General features: G+C 38.6%; 1 long non-coding RNA gene across 1 annotated transcript; it reads left to right on the forward strand.

Annotated features, from left to right (window-relative positions):
• The first annotated feature begins 4,079 nt into the window (after positions 1 to 4,079).
• LOC115569982 (uncharacterized) lies at positions 4,080 to 6,978 on the forward strand. Its single transcript, XR_003981637.1, has 4 exons — positions 4,080 to 4,179; positions 4,764 to 4,818; positions 4,932 to 4,955; positions 6,711 to 6,978. It is a non-coding gene; the product is annotated as an uncharacterized LOC115569982 (long non-coding RNA).
• The last annotated feature ends 115 nt before the right edge of the window (positions 6,979 to 7,093 follow it).

Genomic DNA, 7,093 nt, shown 5'->3' on the forward strand with positions numbered 1-7,093 from the left:
AATGACTTGAGAAGGAGATTCACATGATTTGTATCGTGCAAAGTGACTCCAGCACTCAGATAATTATAACTGAGTAAAACCAACAATACAATATTTCAACTGGATGTGAGACAAGAGATTTTAAGTTACTCTTTGATATTTAATAGAGATTGTTTTTGTTTTTGCTCTTTTTTCTTCGTATGTGTGTTTGTTTCATCAGTGTCACATTCCACACTAGAAACAAACATCCTTTTCTGTTTGAACCTTTCAGTTGCTCTTCCCCGGAGTAAATAATCTGCTTTTATTTTGGCAACCCATTGTAGTTTGCAGTTATCGCTCAAAGTGCTGAACAAAAGTAGGAGATAAACACTGACAAACATGTAACATAACAAAAATATAGGTTATATCACAGAGAATCACAAGAATATTAGGCAGCTTCATCACACAGCTGACCAGAGGAGATTCCTGATGCAACAACCAGGCATGTAAAGAGCACTGATGAGCACATAATCTTAAAAAGTGTCAGAACAATTACTCTGAAGGGTTTACATATGAGTGGAGTGGAGACTAACATCACTCATTTTTTACAGCACAAAGGCTGCAAAAATATCTAAACAGCTGGATTATTATTTGTATTAAATTCAGCGCTGACATGAAATAAATTGGAAGTGACTCAAACAAAACCTGGTACATTGTCTATACTCATATTATTCACATGTTGCAGTCTTTTCATCATACATTCAACATAAATTCATCTTGGATTTTTTCTTAGTATAAAAGAATAATAAACACTTCATCGCACTCAGAATCTCTTGACAAATATTCTAACAAGATGAGAAGTGGAACAAATTAGTGGATCATTCAAATAAACGGACATTTTCAGATTATTACAGTTCTTCTTGATTGCTTTGACCTGTTTAAACAAACTGGGATCCACTCAGTTTTCATCATCGCTGTCTCAGCAGAGCACAAGACACCTCTTGCAAATGTGTTAACCCTTTCTCATTGAATTGACACATTTTCTCCACCCTTTTGCAGAACAGTTAACACGGATGTCATTCAAGCAGTCCAAACTCCATTGTTTTAGCTCTGGTAACCAAACAGAAACCATCTGTTCCTAACTATTAGAAACTACCTCCATCAGTATGAAATCACTAAAGCACCTGTTTGACACTCCTAACCACAAATCTTCAATGAGCAATCAGTCTGCAGGCCTTAAAAAGTGCAGCGGCTGTGTTGTTCTTTGCCAACATGGATTGAAGAGGTCTGAGGCAGATGAGAGTGAGAAATAGGTGCAGAGGAATGTCAAGGTTGGATGGCATGCAAGAAGATCTTTCCCTTGGTGCATTGCAAGAGAGGATAATGAATGTGATGTGGATGAGGCCATGTGGCCCCATCGTCAAGACAGAAGAGACTGAGTATCAACAGTGGCTATTTCTTATACTCTACAGTGATAGATTGTTGTACTTTACTGTGATATTTTATATCTTTACAGTTTTTATTGATTGCTTTGATGCAGCAGTCAACTCAAACTCCACATTTTCAGAACAGTTAACACACAGGCTGAAACAGCGGCACTCATGGTCAAAATGACTCCTTTTGTTTGCAAAAGGCTCTAACCGTGCCAAAACATTTAAAATACGCAACAAAAGCGAATTTTGCCTTCAAACAACACAACTTGCAAACAAGTGTATGAGCTCTTCCAATCAACCATTACACAGCGGACAACAAAATACAAAACACAGCACTCAGTGTGAATCGGTGCACCATTGCTTGTCATTGTGGCCTGTTACTCTACGTAGCTTTCATGCCATTTGTTGTCAAATTTGCCGTCTTGCAAAGAATTGAATCCAGAATCAGAAATGCTTTGATGCATTTTTTGATTCCATTGATTCTTTTTTTTCAAACTGTGGCTGAAAACTGAAATACTGTAAATATTACACAAAATACATGGAAACCAAAATAAAATCTATCAGAGTAAATAGAAAGAAAATAAGAAAGCTGGTAGTCTCATAGTCCACAAAACATTTCTGCAGCTTCTCAGCAAGCATTTCCCTGAACAACTGACCTGTTTTAAAACATAGAAAAGAAGATAAAGATATAAAATATTACAGTAAAGTATAACAATCTGTTACTGTAGAGTATAAGAAATAGCCACTATTGATACTCAGGCTCTTCTGTCTTGACGATGGGGCCACATGGCCTCATCCACATCACATTCATTATCCTCTCTTGCAATGCACCAAGGGAAAAATCTTCTTGCATGCCATCCAACCTTGACATTCCTCTGCACCTGTTTCTCACTCTCATCTGCCTTCGACCTCTTCAATCCATGTTGGCAAAGAACAACACAGCCGCTGCACTTTTTAAGGCCTGCAGACTGATTGCTCATTGAAGATTTGTGTTCAGGAGTGTCAAACAGGTGCTTTAGTGATTTCATACTGATGTAGGTAGTTTCTAATAGTTAGGAACAGATGGTTTCTGTTTGGTTACCAGAGCTAAAACAATGGAGTTTGGACTGCTTGAATGACATCCGTGTTAACTGTTCTGCAAAAGGGTGGGGAAAATGTGTCAATTCAATGAGAAAGGGTTAACACATCTGCAAGAGGTGTCTTGTGCTCTGCTGACACAGTGATGATGAAAACTGAGTGGATCCCAGTTTGTTTAAACAGGTCAAAGCAATCAATAAAAACTGTAACTTCTTTTCTCTGTTTTAAAACAGGTCAGTTGTTCAGGAAAATGCTTGCTGTGAAGCTGCAGAAATGTTTTGTGGACTATGAGACTACCAGCGTTCTTATTTTCTTTCTATTTACTCTAACAGATTTTATTTTGGTTTCCATGTATTTTGTGTAATATTTACAGTATTTCAGTTTTCAGCCACAGTTCGAAAAAAAGAATCAATGGAATCAAAAAATGCATCAAAGCATTTCTGATTCTGGATTCAATTCTTTGCAAGAAGGCAAATTTGACAACAAATGGCATGAAAGCTACGTAGAGTAACAGGCCACAATGACAAGCAATGGTGCACTGATTCACACTGAGTGCTGTATTTTGTATTTTGTTGTCCGCTGTGTAATGGTTGATTGGAAGAGCTCATACACTTGTTTGGAAGTTGTGTTGTTTGAAGGCAAAATGAGCTTTTGTTGCATATTTTAAATGTTTTGGCACGGTTAGAGCCTTTTGCAAACAAAATGAGTCATTTTGACCATGAGTGCCGCTGTTTCAGCCTGTGTGTTAACTGTTTTGAAAATGTGGAGTTTGAGTTGACTGCTGCATCAAAGCAATCAATAAAAACTGTAATAGAGATTCTGTTTTTGTTTTTACTCTTTTTCTTCGTATGTGTGTTTGTTTCATCAGTGTCACTTTCCACACTAGAAACAAACATCCTTTTCTGTTTGAACCTTTCAGTTGCTCTTCCCAGGAGTAAATAAACTGCTTTTATTTTGGCAACCCTTTGTAGTTCTCGCTCAAAGTGCTGAACAAAAGTAGGAGATAAACACTGACGAACATGTAACATAACAAAAAATATAGGTTATATCACAGAGAATCACAAGAATATTAGGCAGCTTCATCACACAGCTGACCAGAGGAGATTCCTGACACAACAACCAGGCATGTAAAGAGCACTGATGAGCACATAATCTTAAAAAGTGTCAGAACAATTACTCTGAAGGGTTTACATATGAGTGGAGTGGTGACTAACATCACTCATTTTTTTACAGCACAAAGGCTGCAAAAATATCTAAACAGCTGGATTATTATTTGTATTAAATTCAGCGCGGACATGAAATAAATTGGAAGTGACTCAAACAAAACCTGGTACATTGTCTACACTCATATTATTCACATGTTGCAGTCTTTTCATCATACATTCAACATAAATTCATCTTGGATTTTTTCTTAGTATAAAAAAATAATAATAAACACTTCATCGCACTCAGAATCTCTTGACAAATATTCTAACAAGATGAGAAGTGGAACAAATTAGTGGATCATTCAAATAAACGGACATTTTCAGATTATTAAAGGAAAATCCCCTCTGTTTGTGTTTTGCGATAGTAATCATCATTAACTCCCGTCCGTTGTCTGGCAGCGGCGGTGTTCATCTCGACTGAGACGAATCTCTTGGCCGGACCCGCGACGTCTCGCGAGAACTCCTGACGTCACGAGGTAATGGCTGGAGATCGCGGATATTCGAAGGTACTTTTCTGCTTTTATTTACTTTGTGCTGGATTAAAGTGGTGCATTTACGCCAACTGTTTATTATAACTGACGACGCGTTTGCTCGATCCGTCTTTGAAATCAGCGTTTCTAACAGTTTTGTGCCAACTTACGGCGACACCGCCGGTACAAACCGTCAAACCTTCGAAATAAGAGCACAATGTTTTCCGCGCTCTTTACCACTACAAAAACAGTTAGCTTTAGCTTCGCGCTGTGTCCGCTCTGGTTACACACCGGAGGGTTATAATCGCTTCCGACGTGGCTTGTACGGTGCACAAAGTATTCATAAATGTATTTTAAACAACAAACGAGCACCAGGAGTCATTTAAACCCACCTACGACACCGCTGTTAGCATTAGCATGTCTGTAAGGCCTGCTCAGGAAGCAGGCGGGAGCTTTTATTTTCCAAAACTGCTTCTGCATTTCACCTGTCAAGGCTGCTGATTCAGATGAATAAATCTAATCAGAAGTGTTTCTGCAGATTATTAATGGTTGTTCAGACTGTTAGTATGCTCCATGGACTGTGTCAATAGTCTCATTCATGACTCTCTGCTCTCCAACAGGGAAATCTACAATCCTGAGAGTTAAAGAGGAGGTGAAGCAGACACACTACTGAGAGTAAGTTCATACTTTCTTGTTTATAAGTCCAGCAGAGTAACTCATCTGTGCTTTGAGTCTATTTTTTTGCTAAATTTTGAATTTAATTTAAATATTATGTTTGTGTTTTGCAGCTCCGGCTTTGGATTTTTCACAAGGTGAGTGATATATTGTTGTTTATTGGTCTTTAAATGCACCCAACTGTGTTAGTTACAGTTAAGATGAGAAGTCTTGGTGATATTAAACTAATAAAATTACTTATATTGGTACGTTTGACATTTTAGGGCATTTATCAGATGCTTTTGTCCAAAGCGACTTACAGTAATTCACACATTGATACATTCATACACTGATGGCGGTGGCTGCCACGCAGTTTGGGGTTCAGTATCTTGCCCAAGGACACTTCAACATGCAGACCAGGGGAACTGAACCAGCGACCTTCCGATAACAAGACGCTGGCTCTGCCCCTGAGCCACAGCCACCTGTATATGGGTGCATATGTGTGTGTGCATGGATATGCAATACAAGTCAAACGATTGTCACATTATTTTAGGGGGCCACAAAACAAAAAATCAGATATGTCACAGAATAAACAATCAAGGGAAACTCTTAGATATCTCTATATCCCTCATAATTTGGAGTAGTGTTTATGTTTAATCACAGTCAGAGCTGATGTATCGTCTTCCTCTGAACCACAGAGCTCTGTTGTTGTCCACATATTAAACACATCAGTGAGCCACACTGCTGCACAAATTATGATGTAATCCACTCCTGAAAATACTCCACCACACAGGCAGTAGCACCTCATGTTTGAGTGATGTTTGATCAACAGATGGACCAACTTCTTAAAGAAATTATTGAGCCTACTTCAACCTTCAAAGCCCTAGAACGAGGTCTTGAGTCTCCTGTATTTATTGTATTAGTCCTGCCCTGCTCTAGTATCCATCATCAGGTGTCACGCATCATTTGATTCAGAGGAACCTGAAGTTTCACTCCGGCTCATTTAAAGTTTGAATTTTACTTTTGTTTTGTCTGAGAATGACCGACTTTGCAAACAAACAAACCAAAAAAACACGAAACAAAAATACGCCTCACAAACTTTTTGTTCTTTCAAACTCTGGAACTTTATTATTATTATTATTATTTTTTTATTTAAAAAGTTGTACTTGGATGTTTTAGACTTCCAGAGGAATCTTTGTCTACATCTGACGTTTCTTAAGCGCGTTACAGCCATTCGTTATGATGTCATCCACGATGTTGGTCAGTGAGAAACGTTTCATTCTGTCATATTTCATTTACTGACCATGTAGATGTGTCTAAAAACAGACAAGTTATTAAGTCATAATGGAGGACACTGAAGCAAAAGTGACTTTTCTCAGAGAAATATATTTTACATTGAACATAAACAACAGAAGTATCTTGGCTGTGAACATTACCAGTGAGCCCAGAGGAAGAAACTACGTGTGTTTCATAGTCAAAGCATCGATCCTGTTCTATATCAAACCTCTGAATGAGTGCGTGGATTAACTGTTCAGACGTTATTAAACATTTTAGAACAACTGATCTTTTTGGCCAGTTCTGGTCTGTGAGGATGTTAGGAAAGAAACAATACTACTAACTGAAGCAACAGTCATTTAAAATTGCATTAAATACATTTTATTTGTCTTTCTCAGTGTGTCAGTTGGGCTAATGACAAACAGACTTTATGTATTCAAAGAAACATCACAGAAATAATAATAAAAATGTGCAACAGTGCTACAACATGTTTTTGCTTTGTGAGGTTGATTCTGTTCTTGGATTGAAAATATCCTCAGTTGATTTTAGCGTCTCACAGCGCCTCCAACAGGACATCTTATAAACAGAGTAAAGAACAACTGGTGTTAATGATGACTGTCTCCTGTCTTGTTGACCAGCAGTGGAGATGGCTCATGTGACCAATCACGGGAGGCTGCTCCTGCAGCGCTTACATCAGCAGCGGGAGATGGACTTCCTGTGTGATATCACCATAATGGTGCGAGACGTGGAGTTCAGAGCCCACCGCAACATCCTGGCTGCGTTCAGCAAGTACTTCTCCTCCCAGGCTGAGAAGGGTCAGGACGTCACCACGCTGGACCCTGATAAGGTCAGCCGCTACGCTCTGGAGAAGCTCCTGGAGTTCATCTACACCGGACAGATGAACCTCAGCAGGTAAAACAAATCAAGTAAACGTTGTGATGTTTTATTTTAGAAGAGAAATGAGGTCAAACAAAATTGTTTTCAAGAACCTTGATGAGTGAAGTGTTTGTTTTCATGCTTT

This window comes from Sparus aurata, chromosome 19 (assembly GCF_900880675.1).
Source record: "Sparus aurata chromosome 19, fSpaAur1.1, whole genome shotgun sequence".
NCBI lineage: Eukaryota > Metazoa > Chordata > Actinopteri > Spariformes > Sparidae > Sparus > Sparus aurata.